This window comes from Cibotium barometz, chromosome 7 (genome assembly GCF_041138505.1).
Source record: "Cibotium barometz isolate CiBa-2024 chromosome 7, ASM4113850v1, whole genome shotgun sequence".
NCBI lineage: Eukaryota > Viridiplantae > Streptophyta > Polypodiopsida > Cyatheales > Cibotiaceae > Cibotium > Cibotium barometz.
Window position 1 is genome coordinate 25949496 of NC_141052.1, and position 6000 is coordinate 25955495.

The following is a 6000-nucleotide window of genomic DNA, read 5'->3' on the forward strand; positions in this document are numbered from 1 at the left end:
ATTGGATCCCATCACTACAGTGGTTGGGCGATGGGCTAACCCATGGGACTCGATGGGGTTAGGCTGGACTAATGGATCCCAAAAATGAGACTCAATTCTATTATGGTACGATAGATGAAGTAAATCCCGGACAGTCCTTGTTCTATGGGAAAGAATCAACGGATGTGGCTCTGGATGAGGAAAAAAGCATTGGTCTCTATGATCCAAGTGCAAGTTTCTTCCTTGATCTGACCAAGTGACTTACGGGTTCGGTCGGATCAGTTCGGTTAGTTAAGGCTCTTGACTATGTTAGAATAAAAATATCCTGGAGAAATCGCCCGTGCTTTCTGGGCGAGGAAAGTTTTTCTTGGCTTTGTTTTTGGAAGAACCGAGGGATTAGTCTCTTGTTTGAACATCCGTGGACAAGGCCGCGAGTGAGAGGCTCTACTGTGCGCAAGAAGTGCTACTTCCGATGCTAGCACCCCCAAATTTGTTGCGCAGAGGAGGGGACAGGGATCTTTCAGCTGGTATCAGAGCAAATGGGCTAAAGTGGATCAACCAAGAAGCCAAAAATGTCAAACATTTATGAAGTAGCAGTAAAAGGTTGTAATTGTGTGATGAAATTCATACAAATTGATATTCAAAATGAAGATTTATAAATTTGTAATTGGGTCTTCAGATGGAAGTACCGCAATTATATGGAATCCCTGACTTGCTTGAGGCCTAGACATGATGGTATTTACCTTATAATTCCAACCGTGATTACCCGTATATACCGAGAAGAAAAGAATTTTAGATAAATTTAGTTGATGATAAAAGAGGAATTCCCATGATATTTAGAATTCAAGCAATTAAATGTAAAAAGAGAAATTCCCATGATATTTGAGATCCAAGAAATTAAATGGAAAAAAGAGGAATTTTTAGTATAATTCAATTTATGAATATTTATCAAAAGTGGAAATATGGGTAGAATTGATTTTTGTAAAGCCCATGAATTCTTTTATTCGAAAGAGGAATATTGAATATAATTTATTTGAGAAATTGAGAAAGAATATGGAAATAGCCGTCGAGAAAAAGAACCTTTATCTAAGCCAAACAATTGGCAAAAATTTAGAAAAAGTCTCATTATCGGTTTATCGAAGTAGGAAAAGCTACTAAATGGGAATAAGATGTGAATGGGATGCGCTAGGATGTGAATGGATGTGATAAGATGTAAATGGAATGTAATAGGATGAGAATAGATGTGATAAGATATAAATGGGATGCGATAAGATGTAAATGGGATGCGATAAGATGTGAATGGGATGTGATAGGATGTGGTGTGATGAAAATGAATGTGGATAAGATGTGAAGTAAATGGATGTGGAAGTGAATGATGAGATGAGAATGAGATGAGAGGATATGTGAAAGGGTGAGATGGGAAGTAAATGGATGTGGATGTGTATGTGAAAGAATGTGATCCAAATGGATGTGGATGTGTATGTGAAAGAATGTGATGCAAATGGATGTGGATGTGTATGTGAAAGAATGTGATGTAAATGGACGTGGATGTGTATGTGAAAGAATGTAATGTAAAGGGATGTGGATGTGAATGTGAAAGTGATGTGGATGTGGATGTGGATGTGAAAGTGATGTGGATGTGGATGAGATGTGATGTGCTGAAAGAGATGTGGATGTGAATGTGATGTGGATGTGGATGAGATGTGATGTGATGTAAGTGTATGTGGATGTAAATGTGATGTGGATGTGGATGAGATATGAAAAGTAATGTAAAGAGATGTGGATGTGGATGAGATGTGATGTGATGTAAAGAGATGTGGATAAAATGTGATGTGATGGGAATATATGTGGATGTGAAGTGATAAATGTGAATGTATGGATAGATGTGGATAGTTGAGCATGTGAATGATTGGATGGATGTGGATGAATGAGATGCGATATGTATGAATGAGATATGATGTGGATGTGATGTAAAGTGTATGGAATGAATGAGATATGATGTGGACGTGATGTAATGTGGATAGAATGTATGTGATGGAATGGGGATACAATGAATGTGAATGGACGTGATGTAATGTGGATAGAATGTATGTGATGGAATGGGGATACAATGAATGTGAATGGATGTGATGTGATGTGAGTCGGGATAAGTGTGAATGGGTGAGATGTGATGTGAAGTGATATGATGTAAATTGGGATAGATGTGAATGGATGATATGTGATGTGAATGGATGTAAATCGGGATAGATGTGAATGAATGAGATGTGATGTGAAATGGATGTGATGTTGTATGATGTAAATTGGGATAGATATGAATGGATGATATGTGATGTGAATGGATGATATGTGATGTGAATCGGGATAGATGTGAATGTATGAGATGTGATGTGAATGGATGAGATGTGATGGGATGAGATGTGAATGGATGAGATGTGATGGGATGTGAATCGGGATAGATGTGAATGAATGAGATATGAGGTGAAATGGATGTGATGTGATGTGGATTGGGAGGTAGATATGAATGGATGAGATGTGAATGAATGTGATGTGATGAGATGTGGATATGGGTAGATGCGAGTGGATGAGATGTGATAAGTATAAATGTGGAAAGATGTGATGAGATGGAAAATGATGTGATTGGATGAGAATGGATGAAGGATGATGGGAATACATATGATTGGACTTGGATTAAGTAATGTGGATTGCTGTAGAATAATGTGGAAAGATGAGAGTTTGTTATAGAAACTATATTTATGACCTGCTTTTAAATGATTGTTTTATGTCAAGAATGCTGGGAAAGCATTTTGACCGTCTTGTGAATGAGATCGTGGTGGAGACCTAAGTGATAAAGTTGCGTGATAAAGTTGCAACAGCTGACGGAGAGTCAATGGAGGACGTCTCGCGTAGTACGATCGGCCGAGGTCTTGACCAGCCTTGGTTCGATTTAAATGGTGAGCCTCCGAGTACGATGGATGAGGGGCCAAGGAAGCGGCTTATGAGTAAAGCACTAGGTGACCTGCGAAGGATCCTAAAGGGTGCTGACCATACGGTGCTCGGGCTCTTGGTCGTCGAAGATACCCACGCGTGCATCGAGGAAGATATTGGAACAAGGAGTAAGAGTTGTTTTCTGAAATCGGGCCTGGATCTGGTTGATTGACCTTGCTGGTCCTCAACGGATGATCTGTTGGGGTTGATCTTGCTGATGTTCAATGGAGAGTCCATCTGGATTTTTATAAGTGAATACAATTCCAGGTGCTATGAGCTAGGAACTATTGAAAAGGCCCCTGAGTGGACATGTGGGGAGCGTTCTGGTTGCCAATGATGCCATAGGTACATCGATAAAGGAATGATTGGAAATGAGAATTCAATCGGATATTTTGGAGGATTATGATTAGTGATACTATGGTTTCATTAAAAGATTGTTTTAAAGTCAGCTGAATCTGTGAAACATGCAATTTCATATTGGGTGTGTGAGTGGTGTGACTATCTTGAAGTTTGCATGAAGCACCGACTAGGGGGTCTGGGAACTCCTTTCCCTGGTACCCAAGACAAAACATAACAAAATTCCTAATTGGATCCCATCACTATAGTGGTTGGGCGGTTGGCTAACCCATGGGACTCGATGGGGTTAGGCTGGACTAATGGATCCCAAAAATGAGACTCAATTCTGTTATGGTACGATAGATGAAGTAAATCCGAGATAGTCCTTGTTCTATGGGAAAGAATCAACGGCTGTGCCATGGATGAGGAAAAAAGCGTTGGTCTCTATGATCCAAGTGCAAGTTTCTCTGTTGCTCTGACCAAGTGACTTACAGGCTCGGTCGGATCAGTGCGGTTAGTTAAGGCTCTTGACTATGTTAGGAATAAAAATATCCTGGAGGAACCGCCCGTGCTTTTTGGGTGAGGAAAGTTTTTCTCGGCTTTGTTTTTGGAAGAACCGAGGGATTAGTCTCTTGTTCGAACATCCGTGGGCGAGGCCCCGAGTGAGAGTCTCTACTTACTGTGCGCAAGAAGTGCTACTTCCGTTACTAGCATCCCCGAATTTGTTACGCAAGGAGGGGGCAGGGATCTTTCAACTGGTATCAAAGCAAATTGGCTAAAGTGGATCAACCGAGAAGCCAAAAATGTCAACTATTTATGAAGTAGCAGTAAAAGGTTGTAATTGTGTGATGAAATTCATACAAATTGATATTCAAAATGAAGATTTATAAATTTGTAATTGGGTCTTCAGATGGAAGTACCGCAATTATATGGAATCCCTGACTTGCTTGAGGCCTAGACATGATGGTATTTACCTTATAATTCCAACCGTGATTACCCGTATATACCGAGGGTATAATTGTAGCTCTTTACTGGCACTATATACGAGTAAATCTAAGACCTTGAAATTATAAGCAAAAATGCCATCCAGATGATGAATTCGAATGCTGGTTGATATGATTTTAGAATTCTGGTTGAGAATTGATGAGTTGATTTGGATTCTGATTGAAAGATAATGATTCCTGAATTCTAGTTGAAAGAAGATAAGTTTAACAAAGCCACAATGAGGATGAATGGGACAAATCCTAGTGATGATGATAATAAGTGGAATGATGATTGTGACTTCAGCAAATCCCTATGAGATTAGTGGATTGTGCTGACAGATTGCTACTGTTAACACTTGATCCAGAGGATCAAGTTAAGGGATGACAAATTAAAAACCTGCATAACTGAAATTCCCATGGAGGAATGTTCAGATGAAATTTACGGTCTGATGGAAGGTACGAGGTAAAGTTTCCTGTCGCTATCTTGTGAAGTTCAAGAACTATTCATGGATGGATGCGAAGTGGATGGAGGAGGGTGACTTAGCAGATTCACCTCAGGTTTTGCAGCTTTATCTCGATGCCTTTGAGTTGGAGCCGACTCCTGTTACGGCTCATTCAAGTTCAGCAGAGCATGGGTCTAGAGCATTGCTTGATGCTCAAGAGGGAGGTAGCACCTCCGCTCCCTTGATACTACAGACAGGCTCAGATGACATCTAGAGGTCACTTGGTGCAGCTTTTGTCTTGCCGACCCCGAAGGTACTGACATCTGTTTATGGGACTTCTATGATATATGTGTACTAGTCACATTGGATGTTGTGGTTGTGTATGGTTCACAGTGGTATATGACTTGGACTATTACTACACCATTGGTTTGCAGCAGTGAATGTTGCTGGACCATTATTGTGTTAAGGATATGAAAGATATGTTCTGCATGAATTGTTATCTGATAATGAGTTCTATATGAAGGGATCTTTATCCCAGTATTCTGTTGGGTTGACCATACTATAAAGAACTCCAGAATAATTTGGATCTAAAGGGAAAGAGTTTGTCCTCCAGCTGCGAGATGAGGACATCTCGCGTTTTTTAAATGGAAGATTCCTCCCTCCAGCTTTTGAGGTGTACAGGTGTAAAAACCTCCCCTTCTGATCTTGTAATTATTTCCCTCTCTGAAATAAAAGAAAGATCCAGTTTTACCCTGTTTTGGCTTGGAGAGAGAAAATGTCTAGAGAGAGGTAATCCAAAATTGAGATATTTTTGGATATAAAAATTCTTCTAGTGTCTAAAATGGTTTCCCCTGAAACAGAAATTCAAAAAGAACTTTCCAATGTGCAATTGGAATTAATTGAAAATGTGTATAAAGACCTTAGCCTAAGGGTCTAGATTCTTCAAAAAATTTTGGATTATGGTCTAATTAAGGTTCCTATGGGCCAATAGGATCAATCAAAGTGTGGGGAGGAGATAAATCTAATGAATAAAAGAAAATACCCAAAAATGAGTAAATGCCCACATAAGATGAAGAGTTGACTGAGTACAAGGTTTATAGTTAAAAACTATAAGATATTACTAAAAATATGAGATATTTTGGTATAATGATACTTTTTGACACCTTGATAAGGAGGGGGGAAGGATTCAAGGAGGCGCCTATTTCACACATGTGGTGGAGTTTTTAACTCCAAAAAATTGTGATATTTTTATCTCTCCTCTCCTGGATCAAACC